Source organism: Aquarana catesbeiana, linkage group LG06, assembly GCF_042186555.1.
Source record: "Aquarana catesbeiana isolate 2022-GZ linkage group LG06, ASM4218655v1, whole genome shotgun sequence".
Classification (NCBI taxonomy): Eukaryota; Metazoa; Chordata; class Amphibia; order Anura; family Ranidae; genus Aquarana; species Aquarana catesbeiana.
This window is the reverse complement of record NC_133329.1, coordinates 25,532,775-25,548,773: the sequence shown is the minus strand read 5'-3', so window position 1 is coordinate 25,548,773 and position 15,999 is coordinate 25,532,775. Positions and strand designations below refer to the sequence as shown.

The window sequence follows — 15,999 nt, the reverse complement described above, 5'->3', positions numbered from 1 at the left end:
ACAGTAAAGGGTTAATGTATAGCCAAAAGAAGGGCGCAGTAAAGGGTTAATGTATGTGAATAGAACTGTACAGTAAAGGGTTAATATACGGTGAATAGAAGTGTACAGTAAAGTAAAGGGTTAATGTACAATGAATTTAGGGGTGGGTGCTTGAATTTTAGGGGTTAAAGATAGCAGACATGGAATCATTTAGAACTCTATTTACAACATCTACAGTTAATGTACAATGACTGGAAATATAGAATAAAGAAGTAATATACAGTCACATGAAGTGTATATAAAAGGTATATATTCAGTAATCAGAAGGGTACGGTAATGTCTTGCAGTATACAGTAAAGGGGTAAAGTAATTTATGGGAGGTGGATATGGAGGGATTGAGAGGGATTTGTGTATAATTGTGTACATTGATCATGTCTATGTTGACTGCATTGTGTGTGACCGGTGGGCAGGGAGTAGAGGTGGTGGAACAATTTGTGTTGCATTGTTCAATATTTTAATTAACAATCAATCACTGGTTTGCAATTCTTTGTATGTAAATCTATTACAAATCACTAAGTGCATGTATGACCTTCTGTAAACTTCTACTGTGTATAGAGTACAGTGGTGGGTGAGTATTGTGCACCCATCTTCTATTAAACTGTGATACTTCTACTGTGTATAGAGTGCAGGTGGTGGGTGAGAATAGCACACTCTTCCTCTCTTTGGCCTCATTATGTCTAATGTGTATAGAGGGCAGGTGGTGGTTCACTATCTTGGTGCACTAATTGAGGGCAAGGGTTAAAAGTCCACACTGCAGGTTTTATTTCACAAGACACTCTGCATTAAATCATGTGAAATCTCAGAAGTGGTAGTTCTGGACTGTAAGTGTGATGCATAGCATGCCGAGTAAGTATAATAACATCTGCATTCACATCTGAGGTCTACCGCTGAGTTCTGCAAGTGTGACACAATGTCCTAATAAAGAGGCATTCTGTGTATTTCACACGTAGAAGGAGTTAACAAGAGCCCACAATCATATTATTCTATGCTACCGTTGCTTTCAATTCCCTTTTTGCACACATCCCTGTTTAACTATTACAAGCCTCTATAAAGCTGTTACATACTCAGGAGAATACTGCTAAACAACGTGTGAGCCGGTCACTGCTCCTGAAGCCACTTTCTTGGATCTAAGTGAGTAACTTACAAGAATAAAGAAGTAATACAAATTTGAAGAAGAGCTCTTTGCCTACTGAGCAGACCAGTAAAGAGGTAGGTATACAATTGGATAGAGGTTAGTTTCAATCAGGAGATTCAGGTTGTGCTGCAAATTGCCTGTGTACAAACAGACTTATTTGGATTCTTCCTAGGTCTTCATAAAGATGTCTATCAGAATGAAGGCTCCAGTGTGCCTGATTGAGAACCGTGAAGATGGTACGCTCCAAGTCAATCCTGTGGCTGCAAGCATCCTGTCCAGGATCAATGAGCCGGTGGTGGTGGTGGGAATTGTAGGAATGTACCGCACAGGGAAGTCCTACCTGATGAACAAGTTAGCTAAAGCTCAAAGAGGTGAGCTAAGGGGTCAGGCGCAAAGATATTTTGTTATTAAGACTTTACATACAGTATAATAAATATATATATTTAAACTGTATATATATTTTTATAAATATATATATATATATTCCACCGTATCGCTGCAGGTTTTGAACTGGGGGCCACAGTGCAAGCAAAAACCAAAGGTATCTGGATGTGGTGTGTCTCCCACCCCACTAAGAAGAGCCATACACTGGTTTTGTTGGATACAGAAGGCTTGGGTGACGTAGAGAAGGTGAGTCATAACTAATGGCCTTCCATGACCCTTCACACCTGAGACATATTATCTTATCCAATAAAGAGGTCTTAAAACCCATTAACAGCTGGGTGCCATTCAGTCTGGAAGAATCTTGATGATAGGACTTATTTTACTCTCACTTTCTCTTCAGTGTGCTCTCCAGATCATACTTTGTCTACAAATATACCAAACAGGTAAAGGTGCCACACTACAAGCCATACCTTGTATAGTCACATACACTTTAAGAGTCCAGCCCACTTTGGTCACACCCCCACAAAAACCATAAGCATTTTTCCTCTTTAACTCTTTAAGGTGTCCCTCCTAATTATTTTCAAATGTTGGCAATTATTTTGGTGCTGCTAGTGTTGCCATGGTGACGGGTTGTTTCTTGGGAGGCTATGATCAATTGACAGGTGTGTGCCATTTGGAATCTTTCTACAAGCACATTGGTGAAAAGCAAGAAAAGCTGCATACCATCTGACAAGATCTGGAAAAAGTAAATGTCCCTCAGCCTAGGGTTGTGTGCTGTGTTGGCTGGCAGGACAGATTGGCCAGTCCTCCAAACTTCCTTCCCCTGCATGTGTAGGAGAGTGGATACACTGGTGCGGTGTGAAAGTAAGTTTGTTGCACGGGGTGACCACTGTAATTGCACTGTGACAAGACTAACCCCAGTCCTGATAGAGTTCTGCATCCTGCTGCCTTAACATAGAGATAAAGTAAAATGACCATCTCTGGGAATATCAGGTAGGCTGTATGAGGTCCCATGATTTCTAATGGTGGACCTACAGACCTACACTTGAGAATTATCACTTAAAAATAAAGAGAACACCCGGTAGTTCAGGCCTTCTGGTCTGATTTGTTTAACATACTTTTCACAATCTTTTGACACACCCTTATCTCCAGACCCTGCTGTTGTGCTTCTGAATCTAAAACCGCCAAAATGTAATCAGCGTCAATTCAAACTCCTCCTGTAGATCACAACAGCAGCAAACAAATTATTGCTAAGGCTTGGAAGACCCCCACCCTAAGTATTCTTGCAGTTAAAAATAAAGTTACACAGGCCATGGTACCTGCTAAAATAGAAGTAGTTATCATGAATAGGGTAACTAAATATGAAGCCCTCTGGGCACCATGGGTGACACACTATCTTCCACCTAACTTTGATGAATCCCTCTTGCTCCCATGATCAGCAACTTCTTGGCTTTTCCTCAACATCACGTCTCAGGCTTCCTCTAGTGGTACACGGGGTTCCCCTTCCCTCCCCCCCTCCCTCTTTTCTTGGCCTTTCCTCTTTCATGTATTTCCCCTTACTTTCCACTCCTAACTCTCTACTCCTTTGGTAGACACGATGGCAGCCGATATTGCCTCTCTAAGGTGTAGCCTGAACACAGTATTGTAGAATACCCCCCCTCACCTGACTTTATTCAACTGCCATTAAGACTCTTCTATGCTAGCCCCACATCTTCTTGTCGGTCTGACTCTTTTTACTACAACCACGTAATGCTACCATAATGTTATTTACATGTTTTGAGATCTTGTTCTGGACCAGTGTATGTTTGTACCACTTATATTCATTAATAAAATCTTTGAACCAATAAAAAAAAGAGAGAGAACTCTTTCAATAATGAAGAGTGTGGTAGTCTCATGCATGTTCCCTTGGATGGCACTGCTGCTGATTTGAGGTTCTCGATCCATCGTATACATCATACAAGTGTGCAAAGCTAGAGATTAGGGTTGCACTGATACTGGTATTGGTGCCGATACCGAGTACTTGCACGAGTACTCATACTCGTGCAAATGCTCCCGATACCCGGAACAGATACCTTTGTGGTACAATTTAAGCCCATACAAAATGAATGAGCTACTCATGCAAATGGTCCCAATACCCAAAATCGATACCTTTGCTTTGCTATTTGAGCCCATACAAAATAAATGGGCTCAAACTGCACTGAAAAGAGTTGCATACGATTGGAACAGGAATGTGGTGCGATTCTTGTCCAAATCGCATGCAATTTCCCCCACCACTCCTGTGTGATCGCAGTATAGGAGGACAGGGAATCACTATCTAAGAAGTGCAGCGATGGCCAAACAAACAGTTTATTAAAAAATGTTATCACAACTCATGTTAAAAGTACGCTTACAGTGCTGGAGGAAATGTATAGGTGCATGGTTGTCTTTAACGCAGGGCAAAAGGGGCAGCTGCCCCATGTCCAATTATTGTTGTGGTGCCCAAAGCAGCTGCCCCTTGAGCCTGCACTGCCAGCAAATAGTAATGTTTCCCCAGGGTCCAATCGGTATTAAAGACGGCCCTGTAAACGTGGCCTGCCCCCCAAGCTGACATCGCTTCCACCCTATACCCACAAAGGTCCTGGAACTTCCAACATCTCCTCCAGCCCTGTGGGCACCGCAAGCAGCTGTGGTTTTGGATTTGACATGCAGGATGTACAGTATTGGTGGTGATTAACTAAAACTAGAGCGTGAAAAATCTGATGCAGCTCTCCATAGAGAGCTTTCAGGTTTTATTGTCAAAGCCTAATTGAACAAGCTAAAGTTAGAAGCTGATTGGCTACCATGCACAGCTGCACCAGATTCTGAGGGCACCAGTTTTAGTAAACCCCCCCCCCCCCCATTAATGAACTTTTAACATGTGAGCTGTGATAACATTTTTATAAAACTATTTGTTTGCCCATTGCTGCACTTCATAGATGGCCCTTCCTTGTATTTCTATACTGGGATCACACAGGAGTGGTGGGGGAAACCACATGTGATTCGGGCAAGAATCGCTCGCATTCCTGTTCAAATCAAATGCAATTTTTTGCAGTGCAGTTTGAGCCCAATTAATTTTGTATGGACTCAAATCACACCGCAAAGGTATCAGTACTTGGTATAGGTGAGTACTTGGCCAAAAGTATCGGAACTCATACTTGCCGGCAAAAAAAGATATTTGGTGGTGGCCTAAAACTTCTTAGGCTTTGGCAAAAGTTTTCTTCAACCAGTAGAGCTTCCCCACATGAATGAGCCAATCTTCTGATTGTCCAAAGCAGAACTATATATGTGCAGCTGTTCATATGCACAAATACCACCCATGTTCAAACTTCCCACCCTCAAATGTAATTTTTTATTGTTCAGATTTGAATATATTTGGTGGCACTGGTAGCCATTATTTTAGACACACACTGATAAAGTCCAATAATATTTTACAGGGAGACAAGAGGAATGACTTCAATATTTTCTGTCTATCTGTCATTCTGAGTAGCGCTTTGGTCTACAACAGCATAGGCACAAACAAACGAGGACGCCATTGAGAAACTCAGGTATTATTATTTCCTGTTCATTAATATGAACTTTTTTTTAGTTTTGGATTGAGTGGAGAGTGATTAGAACATGTATTAGTTTTTATTGCTGTCTGTATCCCATTATGGAGACTCCCCATTAGGGATGAGCTTCGTGTTCGAGTCAATCCCATGTTCGACTTGAACATCGTGTGCCAAATTCGTGTGGCGCGTCACGGCCCATAATTCACTGCGGCATCGCAGTGCATTGCTGGCTGATGATTGGCCAAGCATGCACTATGACCCGCATGCTTGGCCAATCACAGCGCTGTGTGTACAAAGAGCCGTAATTGGCCAAAGCCAAGGAGGCTTTGGCCAATTATGGCTCAGGGGGTTTAGTACATGCTCCACATTATATAAGGCCACCTGCACGTCGGCCCTGTGTAGTGTGTTCCGGCTTGAGAGAGAGATAGACAGAGAGAGAGACAGTGTCATTTGATTTAAGTTAGATAGAGTAGGCAGGTCGAGTCAGTTAGCTGCACTTAAAGTGTATTGTGTGTATATATATGCATCCCAGGTGGTTTGTGTGTGTGTGTGTGTATGTATATGTGTGTGTGTATGTATGTGTGTGTGTGTATATGTGTATATATATATATATATATATATATATATATATATATATACACACTATTTTCAGTTTAGCTACATCCGTTCCTGTTCTTCTCTTCCTAATATACTGACAGGCAGGTGTTTTTACAGTATTTCCAGTTACTGTACTGTGTACCCTGCACAGTTGCACCAACAGTATAGCTACCTGGAGACAAGTGCAGGTGTTATCCTACTAATAATACTACAGCCAGGCAGTTGACTCTGCTAGCTGCAGTATAATCTATATATATATATATATATATATAATATATATATATATATATATATATATATATATATATATATATATATATATACATACCAGTTTCGTGCAGCTCACTGCAGGCCAATAGTATGTTTGGAAGGCCAACAAGGAAAGGTAGACAGTCACAAGCCAATAAAAGAGGGCAAGCAGGCTTTGTGTCTAGAGGCAACAGTGCTGGTCGTGGACACGCTTGGCCTTTTTTCGGCAGCTGGCTGCGTTGAGCCGCAACATGCAGAAGACTTTGTCGAGTGGATGACCAAGCCATCCTCATCATCCTCATTCTCTCTCACTCAGACTCAGGGTGCTTTGTCTGGCAAAGCAGGTGCCAATGCGGCCTCTTCCCTTGGCTCAATGGCATCAGTGACTCCTTCCCTAGCCCCACCATGTCCCCCTCAAACTATTTGACCACAGTGTAGGGTATACGCTTCAGGAGGATTTGAAGGCTTCGATGATGGTACTCAGCTAGAGGAAGGCAGTTACGTGAGCTCAGACAGAGGGGGTGCCCAAGAAAGACAGCAATCTGACAGTCATGTTCCCCCTGCTGCAGCATACTGCCAGGTTTGCTCCAGTGATGGGGAGGAAGGGGATGATGAGGTCACTGACTCCACGTGGGTGCCTGATAGGAGGGAGGAGGCACATCACCAACGAGGCAGGATGCCCTCCAGGGGCCAGCCTAAGGGCAGCACACTGATTGCATCACACTGCAGAGCTCCGCATGTGTAGGGCGCGGCTGTCTCTGCACGTTATTTCAAAAGTTCTTTGGTGTGAGCCTTTTTTGAGACGAGTGCATCAGATCCCACCGCTGCTATTTGCAACATATGTCTTAAGCGTATCTCACGTGGCCAAAACCTCTCCCGCTTGGGCACCACATGCTTGACCAGACATATGTTAACCTACCATGCAGTTCGTTGGCAAGCGTACCTAAAAGACCCACACCAAAGAACAAAGAGGACCTCTTCTTGCTCCTCATCAGCTGGGATCTCCAACCTCACTATACCTTCAGTCCTCTCTGAGACCTGCACTGAGAGAAATGAAGGTGTAGAATTAGGTGTGTCACAGCCAAGTACTTGCGGGCAATCTACTATCGGTACACCGACGTCAGATTGTACCAGGCAAATTTCCCTGCCCCAGCTGCTTCACCGCAGAAAGAAGTTCGCTCCCAGCCATCCACATGCCCAGTGGTTGAATGCTAGCTTGGCAAAATTGCTAGCACTTAAACTGCTACCTTTTCAGTTGGTAGACTCTGCCCCCTTCCGTGAGTTTGTGGAAAGCGCAGTTCCTCAGTGGCAGGCGGTCAGCGGTAAGGTGCATATTACCGCTGACTCATGGTCCAGCAGGCATGGACAGGGATGTTACCTAAGTTTCACGGTGCATTGGGTGACTCTGCTGGCAGCTGGGAAGGATGCAGGACAAGGTGCAGTAGTGTTTAAGGTTGTTTCGCCACCACACCTGCAAAATGCCAGTACTGGTGATTCTGACACACCTCTCTCCTCCACACCCTCCTCTTCTTCCTCCATGGCCTCTTCCTGTGCTTTGTCCAGCGGTGCTCCATAGGCGTTCAGCGGTGCTCCATAGGCGTTCAAGGGGCTACGCAAGTACACAGGCCAAAATATGCCATGTGGTGCTTGAGCTGGTGTGCTTGGGGGACAGGAGCCACACTGGGGCAGAGATTCTGTCAGCTCTGCAGGGGCAGGTTCAGAGTTGGTTGACGCCATGCCAACTTAAGGCAGGAATGGTGGTTTGCGACAATGGCACCAACCTCCTCTCCGCCCTCCGACAGGGACAAATGACCCATGTGCCCTGTTTGGCTCACGTCCTTAACTTGGTGGTGCAGCGGTTCTTGAGCAGAAACCCAGGCTTACAGGATGTCCTGAGGCAGGCCAGGAAAGTCTGTGTGCATTTCCGACAATCATATAATGCCAGTGCTAGGCTGGCAGACCTCCAAAAGGAATTTAACCTGCCCAAAAAATGCCTAATCTGTGACATGCCCACCAGGTGGAACTCATCGTTGGCCATGCTGCAGCAGCTGCACATGCAGCATAGGGCCATCAATGAGTACCTGTGCGACTATGGCACCAGGACAGGGTCAGGGGAGCTTGTTTTTTTTCCCCACGCCAGTGGGCCATGATCAGGGATGCATGCACTGTCCTGTCACCATTTGAGGAGGCCACGAGGATGGTGAACAGTGACAGTGCATGCATCAGTGACACTGTCCCCCTTGTCCACCTGTTGGAGCACACGCTGCGTGGAATAATGGACAGGGCACTTGAGGCAGAACAGAGGCAGAAAGAGGAGGACTTCCTTAGCTTTCAAGGCCCCCTTTATCCAGACAGTGTTCCTGCGTGCCCGCCGATCACACAGGAAGAGGAGGAGGAGGATTGTGTCAGCATGGAGGTGGAGCCTGGCACTCAGCATCAGCAGCAGTCTTTAAGGGATCATTTACAGTCCCAAGAAACCCATGGACTTGTCCGTGGCTGGGATTAGGTGGCTGCGGATCATGTCGTCCTTAGTGACCCAGAGGGCTCCAGACCGAATGCCTCAGCAAACCTACGCTGCATGGCCTCCCTGATCCTGCAAAGCCTGCGTAAGGATCATCGTATTTGTGGTATCAAGGAGAGGGATCAATACTGGCTGATAACCCTCCTTGATCCGTCCGTTGCGGACCTGCTGCTCATGCGCGCCGTACAAGGAGTCACGCAGCGATACCCAACATTCTAATTAATTTCTGGACGTTTTTTGCACACAATTTTTTCTCCAACTGGATGAGAGGGACGACAGTACTTTATGTGGTTCCACGCTATTTGTTGTATGACCAACATAAACTCATTTGGAATGCCATCAATAATACCCGCTCACCTTTATTAATATATGGACTCCGTATTGCACTCCAATAGCTCACAGCCCTAATCGACCTTTCTCATAATCATGTTTAATTTTATTTTCTACAAAAATAAATTGTGTACATCTGCCATCGGCAGTGTGTATCTGGCATATGCTGACATATGATGCACTGATATTTATCTATGTTACATATTATATGTTATATAATCCTTAACATCAGCTTCTTCTTTTTTCATTTTCCCCCTGTCTAGCTCTCTCGGGCTCTCTCGCTGACTGTGTTGACTCGGGGTGTGCAGCCATTTTTTGTCTTTTCGCATACGAATGTCTTTCATTCAGGTTGCGGACCTTATCTTGCCGTCGCAGAGGGAGCAGAGGATGAAACATCTTTGGGAGGCCTTGCAGAAAGGTCTGTGCAATGTGTTCCCAGAGACTGGGAGGTTACAAACTCCTGTTCCTGGGCAACGTGCTGCTGAGGCTTCGGTCAGTCAAGAAGGAGCGGTGGAGAAGGTGGCCGTCTGACCGATGCGTTCAGACAATTTTTTAGTCCGCAGCCCCAAGGTATGATCGGTTTCAGCAACCATCGCCAGCGTCTGTTTTACATGGTGCAGGAATACCTAGGGGCAAGATCTGACTTGGACACCTTTCCCACCGAAAATCCTATGGGTTACTGGGTCTTGAGGATGGATCACTGGCCAGAGCTTGCACAGTATGTAATTGAGCTACTGGCCTGTCCTGCATCCAGTGTTCTTTCGGAACGCACATTCAGTGCTGCTGGAGGCTTTGTAACTGATCACAGAGTGCGTCTGTCCACCAACTCGGTCGATCGACTGACTTTCATAAAAATGAATCAGTCTTGGATCACCACCAGCTACCAAGCACCTGATGCTGATGTAACAGAATATTTTTTTTGAAATGTTAGATCCCTTCAAGGCTGCCTATGCTGATGCTGAGTGACTATCCTGTTATGCTGAGTGATTATCCTCTTCCTCCTCAATGATCATGCTGACAGCTTGTAAGAACATTTTTGGTTCTTGGCGCCCAATTTTTCAGCCCCTGTTTAACAGGGGCATGTAATTACAATTTTTGATGCAATTTTTTGCAGGAGGGTTTGTTGCTGAGCTCAACTAGAGTATCTGTGAGGGGTTGCAGTGTTGTGGCACCAGTGCCTAAAGCCCAATTTTTCTGCCCCTGTTCAACAGGGACATGTAATTAGAATTCTTGATCTAATAATTCACAGCAGGGCCTGTTCCAGCGCCCACCAAGAGTAACTGTGAGGACTTACAGTGTTGTGGCACCAGCACCACCACCATCACCAAAGGCCCAATTTTTCTGCCCCTGTTCAACAGGGGCATATAATTACAATACTTGATCTAATATTTCACAGCAGGGCCCTGTGAGGGCTTACAGTGTTGTGGCAACACCAACACCTAAGGTCCAAATTTCTGCAGAGTATATAGGGCAGGTCCCTACTTTCAAACATCCAACTTACTAACGACTCCTACTTGCAAATGGAAGGAGACAACAGGAAGTGAGATGAAATCTACCCCTAGGAAGGGAAATTCTCTCCTGTAAGAGTTAATATGGGAAAAACGTTTTTCCTTTCCACTGATGCTTTATCACCAAACCTTGTTTCACTAAAAACCCCAAATTTTCTAAAAACATTTGTCATTGGGACAGAAAGTGAGGTGAAATCTTCTGAAGAGGAGCACAGACAGCAAAACAAATGTCACAGGGGCGATAACCCTTCCCTATGTTTTCCAAAAAGCTTAAAATAGATTTTTTGGCTGGAGCTAAACACGTTAAAAATGTACCAGTTCTAAATTGCAAACAGATTCTACTTAACAACAAATCTACAGTCCCTGTCTTGTTTGCACCACCTGTATACTGCTGTTCAGAGTATATAGGGCCTGGTGGCCCCACGCCTTTCCTTTTTTAATTTGGGTGCGGGGTTCCCCTTAATATCCATACAAGACCCAAAGGGCCTGGTAATGCTCTGGGGGGTACCCATGCCGTTTGTCTCACTAATTTTCATCCATATTGCAAGGACCCAACATTACATGAAAGCCGTAAGCAGTTTTAAATGAGGTATAGGGGGGAGGTGCTGCGCTAACAAGAAGAAAGCTGTAAATCTCTGTCTGTGGTCAATTAATAAAATGATATAAAATTGCATAATCACATAAATCGCATAAATAAGTGTTGACACTAAAAAACATTCAAGTCTTAATAATCAGCATCATGTGTATGTGAAAAAAAGTGCATAAAAAATCCTTTTCAATTGGTATATACTAAATGACAAAAAAATTGCATGTAAAATCGCATAAATAAGTGTTGACACTAAAAACATATAAATCTAGATAATCATGTGTAGGTGCACAAAGGGACATAAACACTACTTCATTTGAATAATTCTAAATAAAAATACATAGAAAAAAATCAGAAATAACCCTCAAAAACATATCCTTATAAATGGTGCAAAACGTACAAAGTCCCAGTGCTTAAAGGTGATCTAGATATCGCAAATAAAACACATCAATCCAACGCAATATGGATAATAAATAATATAAATACATGTCCCAAAAATAGTGATATAAAATATATTGTGCTGGCCTGCGAAACAAATGACCAATGACATGCCAGTAAGTGCAGCAAACTTAAAGTGCCAGTGTAAAAGTCATTGAAGGTGCAAAAGCAAGTTCTGGTGTATTCAACAAAACAGTGGGGTGTCTGGGATGCAATTCACTCAGTGTCCTCTTCGTGCATAAAACACTAATGTAAGCAGTGGCCCCTTACCTAACAGTGCTAGGTCAACCGCATGAATTGTAGCTAAAACGCCAGGTCCTGAGCCTCAATCGCGTCCCTATATCCACGTTTGCCGGTGTTGGGTTATCCTAATGGCAGCTGATTACAAGTGGCTATAGTCCTATCAGGGGTCCTGGACCAGCGCGGATCCTAGCTCAGCCTCCACATCTCAGGTATGTATGTACAGGAATATGCAGGACAAAGGTACTTGATAGTGAAGTATGTATTAACCAGGTAATGCTTTATTAAAAATCTTTAAGTAGATGTACTCACATAAAAACAATGCAGAGCAAACCTCTCTCCTACGATCAGCGAACTCGTTCTGTGTCTAGCAATGTGAAACAGCCTATTCCGCCCCTACGCATGTCAGCACCGATCACGTGACTTCTTCAGGGGATGACTTTTATTCCTTTTAAAATGTCATTTTGTGCAGGGACTGTTCTAAGCACGGGAAACACGCATGACTTTACAGGCATACTATAGACACCCCCCAGGTACGATATTTAAAGGAATATTTAATTTTTTTTTTTTTTTTACTTTAAGCATCATTAAAATCACTGCTCCCGAAAAAACGTCAGTTTTTAAAACTTTTTTTTGCATTGATACATGTCCCCTGGGGCAGGACCCGGGTCCACAAACCCTTTTTTAGGACAATACCATGCAAATTAGCCTTTAAAATTAGCACTTTTGATTTTGAACGTTCTATTCCCATAGATGTCAATGGGGTTCTAACGTTCGTGCGAATTTTCGGTCCGTTCGCAGGTTCTGGTATGAACCGAACCGGGGGGTGTTCGGCTCAACCCTACTCCCCCATCTCTATTTCTTCTATTTTACCATTATCATTAAGGCTGGGTTCACACCACTGCAAATTGGATGTGGGTTCCCTGTATCCAATTTGCAATAGCAAGAAAATACTAAATTTTGGTTTGTCCCCTGAAAAGTAATAGAGGGGAACTCTTCCAATGAGGACACTAGTTCTGGTGACCTGGGGTCTCCAAGTATTTTTTTTAATTTTCAGGGATTTCCTCTCACTTCCTGTTTGGCTCAGGGACACAGATGGCGAAAAAATGTCTAACCAGGGTTATAAATTCCCTTACTCTATCCAAAATGGAAAAAAAAACCTTGCCTATATTTCTACTTAAAATAATGCCCTTGCTATCAGTGTAGGCTATTAACTTACCTCTAGAAGCCTGACCAAAAAACTCCCAGAGATGACATCATCCTGTCCTGGCTTTTTTGCTAGGACATTGCAAAGAGACTCCCAGCTGTTACTGCTCACCCCCACCAACACTGGAGCAAGCTCTTTCTCTGATTCAAACCCCCTCACATGTGCTTTCTTTCCCCTGATGCAATAGATCTGAGCTTATTTTTGTGATGATGAAGGTGAACAGTTTCAACTTGGAGCCTCTTAGCAACATCCTAGCAACAAGATAGGATGGAATGATGCAACCTCCAGGAGTTTTTCAGTCAGGCTTCATGAGGTATGTAAATGGCCTACACCTATAGCTAGAACATTATTCAACTTTGGTCAAAGCTACAGTTTGTTATTATCTAGAGACTCCCATTTCCAGCATAGGCTGTTTTTTTGGAAAAGTTGAACTTACCCTTTAAATCATAAAACAAAACTTGAAATTGATCTTCTGAATTAAAAAAATAAAAAATGTATTTTTTTTTATTTTTTACTTACCTTTAACAGCTTTGTGAGTGAATTGGCTGATTTCATTAAGGTGAAATCTAAAGACAATGAAGATGAGGAGGATGAGTTCTCCAGACACTTCCCCATCTTCATCTGGGCGGTGAGAGATTTTCTCTTGAAGCTGGAGTGTGATGGAAAGAAGATCACTGAAGATGAGTACCTGGAGAATGCGCTGGCACCACAAAAGAGTGAGTTATTTTAAAGAAACTATAGAAGAAATTATATAGCAGCTACATATCAAGACAAACGGGAACTGTATATGTGAATATAATGCATCCTGAGTGTAGTTTGCCCATTCATTTTTACTTTAGTGTCTTTTTTAAAATATTTTAGGTGTCCTGCAGTATATTTCCATGCGTTACTGCATGTTTACCGCGGTATATTTCAGTGCGTTACTGCGTGTTTAACGCAGTATATTTCAGCGAGTTACTGCATATTTAACACAGTATATTTCTGTGCGTTACTGCATGTTTAACGCAGTATATTTCAGTGCGTTACTGCAGTTTAACACAGTGTATTTCAGTGCGTAGGTGCCTGTTTAACGCAGTACAGTATATTTCAGTGCAGTATATTTCAGTGTGTTAGTGCACGTTTACCACAGTATATTCCAGCGCGTCAGTTCAGTTTTACTGCAGTATATTGGAGTGTGTCATTGGAGTGTGTCTGTGTAGTGAATACTCAAGTTAAAGTGCACCAAAACCACGTTCCATTGATTAAAGTGCATCCACGTACACATTTCCACATTTTTGTTACATTTTGTTGGCACTGGGAGGGGGCCCAGCAACGTATGTGTCCACAGGCAAAAGTGGACATGGTCCATCCTCAGGCAGGTATCATTTAATTTCATCTGTTTAGTGATGTTCCCTGTGCTATCCAGCTACAGCATGCAAAGAAGGTAGTGGATTGGCTTACTAAACCATCCTCATCCTCCTTATCCTCTATCACCCAAGCAGAGACTAGTGCACAGTCCACTGCAGCTGCTAGATTGGCTTATTCTGCCTCCGCCTCCCTGTCCACAGCTACTCTGGTCAGCAACTTGCTCCTTGAGGATGCACAGTCATTAGTTGATTCTGATGTTGGTTCTAGGGTTGAGGAAGGTAGGAACATGAACCTACAAAGAGGGGAGAACACTGGTAAACAACAAGTTGGCAGTCATGTTCCCCCAGCTACAGCGTATTGCCAAGTTGTCTCCAGTGATAATGAGCATGGAGGGGATGATGAAGTCACTGAAGCGACTTGGGTGCCAGAGAGAGCAGAGTGTAAAAGTGAGGGTGAGGCACAACACCAACGAGTCAGCCATCATGGACGAGTAGAGAGCAGTAACCCTATTCCACCAGATTGTGGAGCTATTATCTCCTGGCTCACTTCCCACAGCTTAGCTGTTTGGGCCTTTTTAGCACATATGCAGCAGATCGCACTGTTGCAATTTGCCTCAAGCAGATCACGCATGGCAAAAACACCAGCGATTTGGGTACTACATGCTTGACAAGGCATTTATCCAAGCCATCTGCCCCTTCCATGAATTTTCAGAATGTGCTGTACCACAATGGCAGGTTCCCAGTTACTATTTTTTTTCACGTAAGGCTATTCCAGCTCTCCTCCATTACGTGGAAGGCAATATTTTGGCATAGTTGGGTAAGGCAGTCAGCCCCAAGGTCCACGTTACTACTGACACATGGTCCAGCAAGCATGGTCAGGGACAATATATTTTGTTCACAGCACACTGGGTAATTCTGCTTGCAACTTGGAAGGATAGGACAGGGCTCAGTGCTGCAGTTTGTTGTGCCACCATGTCTTCATACAGCTAGAGGGGACGATACGAGATTTGTCAGCTCTACCTCCTCCTCCTCCATGCCCTCCTCTGCTGAATTGTCCTATGAACCACAAGTACCCCCTAAGCGATTAAGGGGCTATTCAAAGAGTCAGGTTAAAAGGTGCCATGCAGTACTTCAGCTGGTCTGTCTAGGGGACAGGAGCCACATCGGAGCAGAGATTCTTGCAGCTTTGCACGGGCAGGCCCAGAGGTGGTTCGTGGCATGCCAGCTAGAGCCAGGAATGATGGTGTGCACAAATTGGCACAAACCTCCTATCCACCCTTAGACAGGGAAAGAGTACAGATATGCCATGCCTGGCACATGTCCTTGATTGCATAGTGCAGCATTTCTTAAATAGGTACCTAGGGTTGGAAGATCTCCTAAAGCAGGCCAGCAGAGTCTGTAGCCATTTCAGGCGGTCATACACAGCCAGTACTTGGTTGACTGAAATTCAGCTGGAATTCCACCTTCCTGTAAACTGCCTGATTTGTGACAAGCTCACCAGGTGGAACTTTGGCAATGCAACAGTGGCTGCCGTCAACGAGTACCTGTGTGAGTATGGCACAATTACAGGCTCAGGCCGGCTCAGTTTTTTTTTTCCCCATGCGAATGGTTGCTGATAAAGGATGCATGCACTGTACTGTCAACATTTGAGGAGGCCACAAGGATGGTGAGCTGTGACCAAAGCTGTGACAATGCATACATTAGAGACACAATCCTTTTTGTGTTCCAGACTCTTTGTGGCAATATGGACAGGGCACTAGAGGCAGAGCAGCAGGAGGAAGAGGAGGACTTCCTTTGCTCTTAAGGCCCACTTTATGCAGACACCATTCTTGCAGCGCCACAGAACACACAAG

The 15,999-nt window shown here is 44.1% G+C and overlaps 1 pseudogene; it reads left to right on the top strand.

Annotated features, from left to right (window-relative positions):
• The first annotated feature begins 1,092 nt into the window (after positions 1–1,092).
• LOC141147919 (guanylate-binding protein 4-like) overlaps positions 1,093–15,999 on the top strand; it is a 36,864-nt pseudogene continuing 21,957 nt past the window's right edge.